General features: G+C 43.2%; 1 protein-coding gene and 1 non-coding gene across 6 annotated transcripts in view; one reads left to right on the plus strand and one right to left on the minus strand.

The window, feature by feature from the left end:
- Window positions 1-14,691, plus strand: part of TJP2 (tight junction protein 2) — a 96,421-nt gene that overhangs the window by 22,157 nt on the left and 59,573 nt on the right. The gene's annotated exons all lie outside the window — the stretch shown is intronic.
- On the minus strand, window positions 11,943-12,014 carry TRNAC-GCA (transfer RNA cysteine (anticodon GCA)). The gene has a single exon. It is a non-coding gene; the product is annotated as a tRNA-Cys (tRNA).

A 14,691-nucleotide genomic window follows, 5' to 3' on the forward strand; every position in this document is an offset into this window, starting at 1 on the left:
GGGTCAGATTCAACACCTGTTGTGTAGGTTAAAAACTTGTTTTACATGGCCCTTTTTAAAAATATATATATATATTTTATTTTTTGGCTGCGCTGGATCTTCATTGCTGAGCATGGGCTTCTCTAGTTGCAGTGAGCGGGGGCGATGCTCTCATTGTGGTGCAGGCGTCTCTCGTTGTGCTGGCTTCTCTTACTTAGAAGCACAGGCTGTCGGTGCACAGGCTTCAGTAGTTGCAGCACGTGGGCTCAGTAGTTGGGGCTCGTAGGGTTTGGTTTAGTTGCTCCACAGTATGTGGGATCTTCCCAGACCAGGGATCTAACCCCTGTTCCCTGCAATGACAGGTGGATTCTTAACCACTGGACCACCAGGGAAGTCCTGTACGGGCTTTTTTTTAAAGTTCAGAAAGAAATGTTCCCTAAAGCAGTTTAGAACCTACTTTATCCCCACAGGAACTTTTATGATTACCTTTATGAGTAGAAGCTCCTTTAGCTAGCAAATTTATGAGGGTCTGAGTTGGTATCGCCATTAAAAATTTTGCAAAATTCATATAACAGCAATGGAAAAAACTTACCAGGCACTCAGTCCCACTATCTGCTATTGGCAATAGCTAGTTCCAGGTTTAAAGGCTACCTAGGAAAGGAGCCAAATAAATCTGTACTATGCCCATGTCACCGTATGAGGAAGAACGTTCTGAGGCGGAAAGTACCAGCATCCACTTTTGTAGCTTCGTTAGGAAATGCCCTTCCTAGAACTTGGTCTCTGACTGCTAGAGCCCAGGCAGGCCTGCATCGGTCTTCCCCTAATGGTGACTGTTTCATACTGGCTTTTTAAGGGAACTAGAGTCTCTTTCATCCAAAGCTGTATCAGCCTCAATAACCTGTGTGCTCAAAAGGGAGATGCAGGACTGTCATTGGAAAACCATCTATTAAGTTTGTTACGCATTTTCTCTTGTCTTTTTTGCTATCTCCTGAACAGTGTTTTTCCCCCAAGTGTGTTGTACAGACAGACTGTACAGGGAGGGACATTGCCCATTCTTCAATTACCGTGCTTTCCTCTTGTATAAATAAAAAACGTAAAGCCAGTCTGTAAACTCATTAGGATGAGTGGAGTGAGAATAAGATAAAAAATTGTGAAGAGAGCCCTTGAAATCTGAGATTTGGAAAATACTCTTAAACTGTGAGTGTGACATTTAGGTATGGAGAGCTAGGTATACCTCAACCACACCTTCAGGAAAGTCACCACAGCATGGCCCAGAAAAGACAGGAAAGTTGAACTTGATGGGCTTTATGTCTTAATGTGTGTATCGTGCCATTGTCTACCCATACAGTGTATTTGTGAAGCTATTTAACGTCTTCCGTAAGTCTCATTCCTTTCTCTGCTTCCCATGAGCCATTCTGCAATTTTAAGGTCTGTTGGTGTGACGTTTGCAGTAAGATAGTGTACTCCAGTGTTCTTGCCTGGAGAATCCCAGGGATGGGGGAGCGTGGTGGGCTGCCATCTCTGAGGTCACACAGAGTCAGACATGACTGAAGCGACTTAGCAGCAGCAGCAGCAGGGTGAAAAGAGGGGAAGAGCTTTGGCACTCCTGGAGGACATACCTCTGTTACCAAATGCATCTTAGTCACCATTCATAAGTGCTTAAGAGTAGAGAGACCCAAGCAGCCTCCCATGCAATGCATCTAACTCATTAAAAATGAAGCTCATAAAAGTGAAGTTGCTCAGTCGTGTCCGACTCTTTGCAACCCCATGGACTGTAGCCTGCCAGGCTTGAGGAGCCTCTCGGTCCATGGAATTTTCCAGGCAAGAGTACTGGAGTGGGCTGCCATTTCCTTCTCCAGGGGATCTTCCCAACCCAGGGATCGAACCCGGGTCCCCCGCACTGCAGGCAGACGCTTTACCATCTGAGCCACCAGGGAAGCCTATGGTCTGTAAATTATTCTTTAACAAGGATTGTCATAGGAATTGCAAGTCTTGAGATAGGGAAAAAGCATGCTGCTATGACCTGGAGAAAAGAGCAATTGAGGTTCTTTGTGGTCGGTGAATAAAACCACGACAGAAAACACTGTTTTAGTCACCAGAATCCCTCATTCTGTGGGTGTGCACAGTTTTCATGAGAAAACCTAGGGCTTCAATTAGTAACTTGTTCTTCAGTCATTTAAAGTCAGTCCAGATATTTGTTTAGTGCCTCTGCCAGATGGTTAAAGTTAAATCAGGTCTTTAATCTTAAAAACAATGCAGCTTCTCTGTCACTTACACATCATGGTGTGTTGCAAACCATAGCAGTATAAATTTTGATGATAATGAGTGTTTGTTTTAGCTTTCAAGCTAAATATTTTGCCTGATTAGATTATAGATTATAGTTTCTACTTACATTTCTGTTCCCCCATCATTTTGTGTGTGTGTGTGGGGAGGGTGGGGGAGAGTTTGGGGGTATTGATAGTAGTGGTAAAAGACTATTGATAGATCTTTTGAAAATAAATATTTGTTGGGTATAACAGGAAGCTCTTCTGACCCCAGGATTTCAAATTATACTATTAATCATGGCAAAAACCTCATGTCACATCCTTGAGTACAAATGTTTACTGAATTTTACCCATATGCATATGTAAACATGGATTTCAGAGTTAATCAATACAGTAATTATTATTTGTGTCATAGACTTTACTCAGCCATATGAAATATATACATTATGTTCACAAGAGAAAAATGATGTCGTCTTTGGAAACTTTAATTGTAGTATGCTTCATCTGACACCCTATATAAACACAGGACTAAATATATAGTTATGTTTTTATAGTTAGTGACAATATAGTTAGTGAGAAGTCAGAGGCATTTAGAAGGAACATATGTAATACACTGTGGAAGAAAATTATTGGGATAGTCTTGCTGGTCATTAAAGAGTTGGACACGACTGAGCGACTTTCACTAACAGTTATTGGGCTGTAATTAATAGGTAATGATTAGAATCCAGTTGTATGTTTTGTTTTGTTGGCCACAAGGCATACAGGATCTTAGTTCCCCTACCAGGGATCGAACCTGGGTCCCTTGCAGTGAAAGTGCCGTGTCCTAACCAGTGGACCACCAGGAGAGTCCCAGAATCCAGTTGTATCTTTGCCATTGTATATGTTAGAAAAAGCTTTGTTAGAGATGAGAGAATACTGCAGATACTCTAGGTTTTTTCACTTAGTTGAAGGTGAACTGGGGAAATAATGCATTTTAGTCATCAATAGGACTTAGTGACCTTCTCTTCTAGGACTTGTAGCTTCGGGAACCTTTGTTGTTCTTCTGATAAAATAATGTTCCATATATGGCTGTTTGTTTCCATTCACTGAGAGACATTTCTTATAAAGGAAGTGTTCTGAATCCTAGGTTTCTGAATCCTAGGTGGGATTTCTTCTCTGCCTCCTTTTGCAGCAGGCATCTGAGAGGTTGCTTGTGCTGGGCTCAGCAATGGGGAGGAGAGGTGATGTACCTATCAGAGGCTACCAGCCCATTCTCCATCCTCGGACGACTCTCTCCAAATATATCTAGCAAAGCAGAATGAAGTTCTTTGAAGAAATCAGTATTAGCCAAGCTAACCATTTCTGCTTTCGAAAAGAATAGTTCAGAAGAAACTTCTGGTGAGCTCATTTTTAGTTGCTCCCTTATCCTTCTTCCCTCAGGCTGAATCAGTTAACCTCCTGGCCTGTGATTGGCTAGTGTGCACACGCCAGTGTTTATTTGAGCCCTTATCATGTCTGCCTTATGCCAGTCATTTCCTGTCAGCTGTGAGCCCCTCCCTGGTCTGCGTCATCTTGGTCACCCCAGACACTGACGGGTCACCAAGCACATTCCCTAAAGTATCGACCACATTTTACTGACTTGATTTGGGGAAGTCTTACTGCATAAAGTAGTAAGAATGAAAGACTCTTTGAGAACTTAGAAAAGTAGATTCCTAGATTCCTGACATTGATAGCGTGAGTGGATGATAGTTTGTCCATAAGAAAAAAATACTGTAGAATTTTTAGTAATATACAGATTGTTTCTTCGTTGGTGTATAAGCTGTACTAAGAATTAGCGTGGTGACTTTAGCTAAGGCATGTAATTCTATTAATAATTCTCAGTTACCTTATGGGGATAACTATACTTGATCATCTCTGAAGTCTCTTACTGTGCTTAAGATTCTCAGTATCCAGTGTAAAGCCTAGAGACCATTCTAAATTTCTGTTGGTTCTTGTCACCTTGAAGTGCTTTCATACTCAGACAAATTGTGTGTGTTTTCTTTCTCTTTGTTTTCTCTTTGAAGAAGAGATTCAATGAAGTCTCTCTGCACAGCAGTTTTTTAAGAGTGGCTGTCTTGTTTAGCTCATGAAGTGATGGAAAGATCTATTATTCAGTTGCAGCTTAAATAATGTACTAGCTCAGTGGGTACTGAATTCTCTTCCTCACTCTGCAGCCCCAAGTCAGCAGCTGCAACCATCTCACAGAGCTTCTTGAGAGTTCTTTTTCCTTCTTCTTCCTTTTCCCCTTCACCCTTCCCAGTGAAAACTGCATCCTGGGAGCCTCCAGTATCCCCTCTCTTCCCCATGGAATCCTCTCCCAGGAACCACATTGCCTGTAGCATGGGCGCAGAAGGTAAGGCAGGCCTGTCACTAGGATCCCTTTCTGATTTGTTCTTCACCAGTGCACTGGAGACAGCCTCCTGGTGACTGTTGCAAGGCCTCTTTCGCTGTTACTGACTGACATGAAGTCACTCTCCAGCAGCCACATTTAATGGATACCTCAGGCACATGGGATTTTTTCTGCCTAACTTCAGGGAGAGCACTTCGCCTGCCATGGTCGGGTCTGTTTAGTGTCTGGGTGAGTTTTAAGAGGGGAGAGAGATTTGTAGCATCTCAGACATCCATTGAAATTTTCCAGAAATGCAACTGGAAGCATTTGTGCTTTTCCTTCTGGTGTTATTGTGAAGAATCTAAAAACAGGCAAGTGGCAATAAAATACGTTGAAATCAAGAGCTAATGAGTTCACTTTGAATATCGGTGTTTTTTTCAGATTTTAATCAGAGGCCGAGAAGGAAATGGCAACCTACTCCAGTATTCTTGCCTAGAGAATCTTGTGGACAGAGGAGCCTGGTGGGCTGCTGTCCATGGGGTCGCACAGAGTCGGACACGACTGAAGCGACTTAGCATGCATCCGTGCATTGGAGAAGGAAATGGCAACCCACTCCAGTGTTCTTGCGTGGAGAATCTCAGGGACAGAGGAGCCTGATGGGCTGCCGTCTCTGGGGTCACACAGAGTCGGACACGACTGAAGCGACTTAGCAGCAGCAGTAAAAGAAGCAATACTCGATCGGCTTGTAGTGCTTAAGTATAGTTTGCAGATGTCTTTACTCAAGAGTTGGGGAGAGACAGGAAAGGTAGGCTGAATTTACCAAAGAAGTGCGGTGAAAAATATTTGCCTGAAATTGAGGAAAATTTTCCTGTGGGAACAGTGGTCTCCTGAGTGTGTCCTCAAAAGCTTACGTACTCACAGTGAAGTTTTTTCTTATTATTATTTTCATGTATTTTAAAAAGTTGAAGTATAGCATATATAGTAAAACACAGAAGTGGGGAGTGTGATACTTTTTTTTTTAATTGTAATAAAACACAGTAAGACCCACCATTTTAACCATTCTGAGTGTAAATTCAGTGGCATCTGCTTGTGCCGCCACCATCACTATCCAGTTGCAGAGCTGGCTGAACTTTTGCATGAATGTATGCATTGTGTGATTACCACCTGGATCAAAAAATAGAACTTTCCATCACTCTAGAAGGTTCTTCTCTCTTGCCACTTTTTCGACTGTTACCACCCCACTGACAAGGGAACCTCTCTTCTGACATCTCTTACCATTGTATAGCTTTGCTTCACTTTGATAGGATCTGTATAAATGAAATCAGCATTTGGTATCTGGTTTCTTTCCTCAGCGTAACCTTTGTGTGGTTATGTGATTCAGTAGTTTTTTTTTTTTGCTCAATAATATATATGTCACTTATATGAATTTCCCAGTTTGTTTATTCATTCTTTTGTTGTTGGATATTTGGGTTGTTGTTAGGTTTTTGTTTTGTTTCTATTATGGGTAAAGCTGCTATGAAAGTCACCTAATACTTTGTTCTGTTGGCTAATGCACCCATTTCTCTTGTGTAAATTTCTAGGAGTAGAATCGCTGGGTCATGGGCTGGAGACATGCTTAACTTTCATTCTGTGACTGTTGAAATCAGGCGTACCTGGGTGTGAGATCTTTTTGTCCTGAAACTTGCATGGCCTTAGGCAGTTTACTTTGCTCAGCTGTGAAATGGGCATTGTATACCTCTGGGTCAGGGCTCAGTGAAGGAGACAGACATTATTCTAGATGTTTCAAGGAGAAAGGGATTTAATGGAGGGAATTAGATGCCTACAGAACAAAAGGCTGGAGGGATGAAAACCAAGGGCCCATCTCTAGGTCTCTGATTTGCCTCCTAGAAGGTTAGAAAGCTGCCAGGACCTCTGATTTTGTCAGCCTCTGTAGCCAAGAGGAGGCTGAAACGATAGGGAGCTTGGAGGCAGCTGCAAAACTCAGGTCTGGGAAGTCAGTTTCTGCCTATGACTGCTGCTACAGGAAAAGAAAAAGGAAAACTAATGGCATCTGTTTCCCTTCATTCTTTAGATCTTAAGTAGATACTTGCACCTCATTGGTACCCTTTGGGCAAAGATATTGGGCTCTCTAGTCTCTGGAACTAGAGGAAGCTGAGTACCAGCAAGCAAGAAATGGCATAGATGCCTCCTAGGATTGCAATGGCAATTTCATTGCAGTGGTTATAATTTGCTTGTATTATCACTATTACCGAAGAACATGATGCCACAGTAGTCACAGGACTGCTTTCTGTAATCTGTGTTCAGAATCAGTACTTTAATCAGACTTTATAATCACCTGCTGGGGGGTGGATACCACTGTTAAGTCCTCCCAAAGTATTGTCTCTGAAGGGCCTTTGTTTCTCAACTGCTCTGTGATGGTTGATACTTTTCAGTATGAGTAAGCTTGAGAAGTTTTCATTTGCAGGCCTATAAATTAATACAGGCTGTGAAGTGACTTGGTTCTAAGAGCTGCTTTTTGATGTATAACTTTGTGAAACTTAATGAATATTCCTTTTTTTAAAACAATTTATGTATTTATTTTTGGCTGTGCTGGATCTTGGTTGCTGCCTGTGGGCTTTCTCTAGTTGTGGTGTGCAGGCTCAGTAGTTGTGGCACGTGGGCTTAGTTGCCCATGTGGAGTCTTGTTGGACCAGGGGTCAAACCTGTGTCCTGTACATTGGCAGGCGGATTCTTAACCAACCGCTGAACCACCAGGGAAGTCCAAGTATTTTCTTTTTGAAGTTGTTTTGATTTATTAGTTTTTTTTTTTAATGTTTAAAGAATTTTATTGAAATACAGTTGATTTACAATGTTGTGTTCATTTCAGGTGTACAGCAAAGCAACTCTTATACATGTAGATAAATATATATAGACATTTTAAAATATTTTCTTCCATTAAAGGTTATTACAAGATACTGTAATATCCCTGTGCTATATAGTAGGCCCTTATTGGATATCTATTTTCTATGTAGCAGTATGATTTAATCCCAAACTCCTAACTTGTCCCTCCCCCTAACTTGTTAGTTTTAAAGTAAAAGGTGATATGCAAATCTGGTTTATAGATTGATGGGCTTCCTTGGTGGCTCAGATGATAAAGAATCTGTCTGCAGTGCAGGAGACCCGGGTTCGATCCCTGGGTTGGGAAGATCCCCTGACGAGACTGCCCCCTTTTCCTCCCTCTGTCTTTAACTTCTTCTATCTTTTGACAAGTTAAGTGAAAAGATACAGTCTTGGTCCTGTTTTGTGCCTCACACCTAATGCTGACAGCACGTGCTAGTCTACTAAAAAATTTGGCAATAGTGTCTGTCCCACTTCCTATTTGCAAAACATGAGCTGTAAGGTGTTGCTCTTGAGACATTTAAAAGTCTTGACTCGGTTTTTGCAAAACCCTCCCTATATAATGATGCCCCATGTGGAAAGAACTGCTGCTGCTGCTGCTGCTGCTGCTGCTGCTGCTGCTGCTGCTGCTGCTGCTGCTAAATCGCGTCAGTCGTGTCCGACTCTGTGTGACCCCACAGACGGCAGCCCACCAGGCTCCTCCGTCCCTGGGATTCTCCAGGCAAGAACACTGGAGTGGGTTGCCATTTCCTTCTCCAATGCATGAAAGTGGAAAGGGAAAGTGAAGTCACTCAGTCATGTCCGACTCTTAGCGACCCCATGGACTGCAGCCTACCAGGCTCCTCCATCCATGGGATTTCCCAGGCAAGAGTACAGGAGTGGGGTGCCATCGCCTTCTCCGGGAAAGAACTGAGTTTTTCTTAATTTAGAATGTCTGTGAATCTTCTCTCTCATTCAGAGAACTTTGCCTATGACCCTGACTAATTAGGGACGCTACTACTGTTGCTTTCAGGCGAGTGTCTAGAAACAGACTAGCCAAGTGATGTATTGATTCGTAGTTTATTAGGCTTAGATCTATAGTACTGCTTGAGAAATTTGAAGTGGTAAGGAAAGCAAATGTTCTAAGTGCCAAGATAAGCATGAGCAGTAACTTCATTTCAGCCACTGGTTTAGCAGAGTGAGCTGGCTCTGTGCAAAAGCTCACTTAAATTTGAATGTGCTAGAAATACACTGACAGAATCTCCTGTTTTATCTCTTTTCTCGCCTGACTTAGCCAGTCAACCAGGGCTAACAGTGGATGTCCGAACAGTTTACAGTGGCTAATACAATGCACAAAAGCTTTCTTTGTTTGGAGAGTGGAAAATAGAGCTGAAGGGGGCTTCTTAAGGGCACTGACCTAATTTCACTCCTACGACAAAAATGATTGGTTTTAAACATATATGTATTTCTGATCCAGGTGTCTATATTTCAGCTAGTAGTGTTACAGCCTGAGGAAGGGTCGCACAGTGCTGCTTTGTGTATTTTTACAAAGCAGCCTTATTTTTATTTGACAGTGTCCTTTAAACTTAAAACAAGAAGTCAAATTCTGGCATAAAATGATAATTCCACAAAAGCCAAGGAATTAAGAAAGGCAGCTGGCGTTGCATCATCACCCCTGTCAGTCCTTGAAACCTCCTCACATTTGAGAACTGGTTAGTCACCAGCTTTTTAAAGATAAAGTTCTCTGGGGGCCATTCCTCTGTAAAATGTGGGGAAATAGAGCTGAGTTTAAAATAAAGTTAGTTCAGGCATTGCCAAATTTTCTGAATTTCTTAAATTTCATGTTTATGATTTACTTTAGAAATCACATGTCAGCAATGTTTTTACTATCTATTACCCCAGAATATTTGCGGGCAGTATGCGCTGCCTTAAAGAATCTCTATCGCTTATTAATAGAACCAAGGGGAATACACATGTCACTTGGGGGTGGGAGAAGGGAGGAAGCTCATTTAGCTTTGGTGTATTAATAAGCTCCAAGGAACAATGGCATTGCTGTTCTAAGTGGTCTTTGAGTGTGATTAGTTGGTGACATATAAATGTTGGCCCGACTGGATTATGTCCCAACGATGAACTGTCCTGAGAAAATGCAAGTCACTCACCTATCACTCCAGTCAGTCACCAGACTTGTCCTTTCAGCTTTACCTTTGGGATAATGGTTTATGCAGCGAGGTGCCCTCGACACTGAGCTGGTATTCTGCCTGTCTGCTGTCTGTCTCTTCTGTCTCTTCCAGCTTGGATATTGTTGGCTCCATCTGTGTAGTCTGCAACACGGATAGTTCATTTTCTCTGTGAGAGGGAACATAAGCTTTTTGATTGGGATGAGCTTCGTCAAAATGAATGCTTGGAAAACAGTAAACTGCAAAATAAATGTCCTCAATTAGATGTAAACTGCATTGCTTGTGTTTATCCTTTTGGAAGAGCAGTGTGTTTTCTGATAGGCCTGGGTTCTGCCTAGTGTTGGAAGGAGGGTCACTTTTAACACTAGGCGGGGTGGGGAGGGGTGGTGATTGTGAATTTTCGCAGGCAGGTCTGGTTCTTGGCATTACTACTCCAGGCACAGAATAGTTGCTCAGTAAATGAAGGAAGGTGAAAGGAGGAGAATAGAGACAGTCCTAAAAAACTGAAATGAGATTGATCTGGGTATGTATTCTCTTACCTTGCTCACTGTGTTTCTCACTGGCCCCCCTCCCCGCCACAGCCATGCAGGTGGCTTGGAGACTGAAGCTGCAACATTCCATTCCATATTGGATGAACAAATGTAAAATAGGCATTAATGGACTTTATAGAATGGCTCTGAGGCTCTGTCCTTGATTTCTGCAAACATGAGTATGTTGGGAGCTGGCTTACTAAAGTTCCACCCAAGTAGAACTCCTGATGTCTCTGTAAAATACCTAATGGTCAGGGGACCCCAGGACACAAAGTAAGATGCAGACAGACTTTTCTCTGGTGAAGTGAGAGAAGCCACACGGCTGGTGCAGTGTTAGTACAGTGTTAGACCTTGGTACCAGAGAAGGCAATGGCAACCCACTCCAGGAAAATCCCTCCTCCAAGGAGGAGCCTGGTAGGCTGCAGTCTATGGGTTCACGAAGAGTCGGACACGACTGAGCGACTTCACTTTCACTTTTCACTTTCATGCATTAGAGAAGGAAATGGCAACCCACTCCAGTGTTCTTGCCTGGAGAATCCCAGGGATGGTGGAGCGTGGTGGGCTGCCGTCTATGGGGTCGCACAGAGTTGGAGACGACTGAAGCGACTTAGCAGCAGCAGCAGACCTTGGTACAGACCTCACTGAATCCTCCCAACCAACTGGGAGTGAGTGTTAAAACTAAATTTTATAGGTGAGGATAAGGAGGCTCAGAAATGTTAAGTAACATGTCCAGTGTCACATAACTTGTGTGACAGGGAGGGAATTTGAGTCAAGGTCCATTTAATTTGAGACTTACAGGTGCTTTCAGCTCCCAGCTCTGCTTTGCAGAATCAGATGAGCAGAGAAATAAGAGGGAGAAGCTAATGGCCTCTCTGTTGATTTGTAGGATTTTTTTTCACATTATCACTGAAAGTATACAGAAAGTTTTCCTCCAGGGAGTCACAATGAAATAGCAATGTTTTTAAGAGTTGTTATCATTCTTCAGTGACCCATGTGTGTCCATTACTGTATGAAGCCCCAAAGACGCTAAGGTGACAAGACAGAGTTTTATGGAGAAGTCGATTATGTAGGCTACTAGTGAAAATCATAGTTTTTTTATAGAAATATTAAGACTCTCAAGTGAGAGTGTCCGCTTTCTTCAAGTCCACAGCCTCCAGTTAGAAATGACTGTGTAATCCCATCCCACAGAAAACAACGATTGTTGTTAATGTCAAGAAAAACTTGTTGGCGGCTACAAAGCATATGAGTTGTGGAATTCGAAAGAATGTTCATCTTTGATATGCTGTGTTTGGGAACTTGTCTGTTAAGGATCAGAATTCCATTATTAGTTTCGTCAGGATCAAAGTACATCTTTTAAATAACGCTAAGAGGTGTAGGTCACCAGGCAAGCACAGTTCAGTGGCAGGCAGGTCATCTTTTTGTGATATCCAGCTGAGACTGAAAGCATTGATGTATAAAACTGAGAGACTGGGTTAAAGATAGAGAGAGAGAGGGGATTTTGGAGCCAGAACTTTTGGCGATGGATTGCTGGGGGTTCGCCTTTGGAGGCTTTTGGGGTAGGAGGACGTTGACAACCAGAGCAACAAGCACAAGGGGTAGAAAGAGCTAGACAGGCTCCAAGTGCAAACTTTGTTTCTCTCCTGTTGCCCTTGGAGTCCTGTTAAGTGAAGCCGCTCAGTCGTGTCTGACTCTGCGACCCCGTGGACTGTAGCCTACCAGGCTCTTCCCTCCGTGGGATTCTCCAGGCAAGAGTACTGGAGTGTGTTGCGATTTCCTTCTCCAGGGGATCTTCCCAACCCAGGGATCGAACCTGGGTCTCCTGCATTGCAGGCAGATGCTTTACCCTCTGAGCCACCAGGGAAGGCCCTGGACTCCAGTTAGGAGCATTGCTGTCATCCTCCCAGCCTCACCGCATGGCATTCTTCCCTGAGGACCCAGGACTGAGGAGTTCCATGAGCTTCCATAGACAGTCTAATAAGGCTGACATTGTTTGAAATGTTGGTTCTTGGCTCGAAGCTCAGCCATGACGAAAGCTGGATATATAATTCCGACCAGATTCTGTGGTGGGTGATGGAAACTTCCAGTGTTCTCATGTTCTCTTTAAAAAATTTCTTCTCCAGTGGCAACTGGTCTTGGTCTGTGGGTGCTGCATGCTCTCTGTGGGGGTACACAGGCAGCAGAACCAGAGTTTTCACTCCTGTGTTCAGCACATTTCCTCAGTGTCTTGCCCAATACGTGTGTTGATAATGCTCCCACCTGTAGTTAATTATCCACTTGGAGGATTATCCAAGCAAGATTCTGATCTCAGGCCAACTTCCCATGTGGTATGTGATTGGAAATTGTTAACAAGTTCAGATTTTTGTTTAGGTAAAATATAACCAGAAGTTCCATTGCAGTGGAAACCAAGGGTAGTTCACTTTGAATTGGCCTAACTTTGCAATTATGTATCCGCTAAGACCTTGTATGTGTATATGTGTACTCAGCTGTGCCGGACTCTTTGTGGCCCCATGAAGAATAGCCCACCAGTCTCCTCTCTCCATGGAATTTTCTAGGCAAGAAGACTGGAGTGGGTTGCCATTTCCTACTCCAGGGGATCTTCCTGACCCAGGGATCAAGCCCACATCCCTTGTGTCTCCTGCACTGGCAAATGGATTCTTTACCACTGCACTTCCTGGGAAGCCCCTCTTCTCTAATAACTAAAAAATAAAAAGAAACAAGAAAACAGAATTATCTCCAAACAGCGACTAGATGGTGAGCCAGTTGAGAAGTTAAGAGTGTAGATGTCCTCCAAGTTAAGAAGTAACTTAAGTAGGAGAAAATGTGGAGAAAGTACATGTCAAAGCGCATTTTAAGATGTGGAAAGGCTAAAACACTGAAATGTCCTTCAATGATAAAACATTTCTGCCTGAGTTTTGGATGTTATTTATGCTCTGGATTTCCAGCTTTAGGACAAATACTGTTTGTTGTATTTCTAAGTGGTTGGCTGTTTCGTTTCTAAACAATTCATTCTTTTCTGGGGGATGGAAGGGACCTCAAAGATACAATAAACCATCACCATGGTCAAAGTCTTGAAGAAATGTTGCGCAGAAGAGAAATTAATGTTGTTCTTTGGGTTTGGAAAAACTTGGGGCTGCCAGATCAGTGACTGACACCGTAGTTCAGTACGCATTCACCGCCATTGTTCTCCAGACTGTTCCAAGCCTTTCTACATCCTAAAAAAAAAGGCATCCTCTGAGGGTGGGGACTGTTGTTCTATGTTGATAGGCCTTTGTTTTCAAAGCCTGAGTCACTGTAAATACTTAAATGCTGAATGACTAAAAGAGGTCTTAAAGAAAAATCTTTTATTAAATGTATACCATATCACTTTTTTTAGAGTGAGACTTATTTAATAGAGGAAGTACCCCCTCGTTTGTGTGACATTTTACAGTTTGTAAAAACTTCCATGTAAAATTCTCAGTTGATCTCAAAGAACCCTGTGAGGTGGGTACTATTACCTGAGCTGTGCAGCGAGCTTAGAGGTTTTACGGCTGGTTAGTGACAAACCAGGGGCTCATCTGTTGACAAACTAGAACAGCTGGAGAGAGCTCCAGAGTGTTGTCTGGCCCCCAGCCTCCAGGGAAGCAGAAGCCTGAGTCTTTTTGACAAATGTATTAGAAGTCCTTACCTGAATTTCCTTATCTGTTTATTTGGCCTTATCGCACGGTGACCTTGAGATCTTAGTCCCCCACCGGGAATTGAACCCTGGGCTCCCAGCAGTGAAAGCACTGAGTCCTAACCACTGGACCGCCAGGGAACTCCCCAGTGAAGCACTCTTGATAGTGCATTTTGTTTCCATGGTCCTTTGGCTTTTTCCATGTCTGTATCCATTTCTCAGAATGCCCAGTAAACATTGCTGTTGCTGGCCCTGATAGCAGTTTCTTGCCCACTCCTAAGTTAGGTACTTGCAAAGGTGACTTTGGAATTTGGCTTAGAAATGGTGGTTTGATTTAAATTTTCCTCACAGTAAAAGGGGGATCTTGACTGGGGCTTAAACCCTAGGGTAAGCCCTCAGCCTTACTGCTCTGAGAATGCCATTACTGCCCCAGACTGAAACCCAGGAATTCAGTGCAGCCCTCCCTTTCTTCCTCCTTCCCACCTCTTGTATTCAGTAACCCCCCTGGGGCTGTCGACCTCAGACTTCTTTCCTGCTTCTCAGGAAAGTGAGGAGTCTGGTCTCAAATATATAAAAATACAAATCCACTCGTGCCCTTGACCCACCTCAGACTTAGAGTTACTTTTTTCATGCACGAGACCGGGATGCTTACTGAGAGCCAGGTTCCCCCATCGGCCTCCCCCTCTATGTCCCAGCCGTGATGGTTTCTTGCTGTGTCCTCTCTCAGTGGATTGAAGTCCCTATTTCCACGGGGTCACTAAAAAGGAAAGCCCTCCCTGATCTCCCTGGGAGGCCAGCTCCTCCTGTTCTAGACCTTTCTGTACTTCCCTTCGTAGCGTGTGTCACAGTTTTAGTTCTGCAGCTGCTGACAGACTCCTTGATTTAC

Source organism: Capricornis sumatraensis, chromosome 6 (genome assembly GCF_032405125.1).
Source record: "Capricornis sumatraensis isolate serow.1 chromosome 6, serow.2, whole genome shotgun sequence".
In the NCBI taxonomy this organism is placed as follows: Eukaryota; Metazoa; Chordata; class Mammalia; order Artiodactyla; family Bovidae; genus Capricornis; species Capricornis sumatraensis.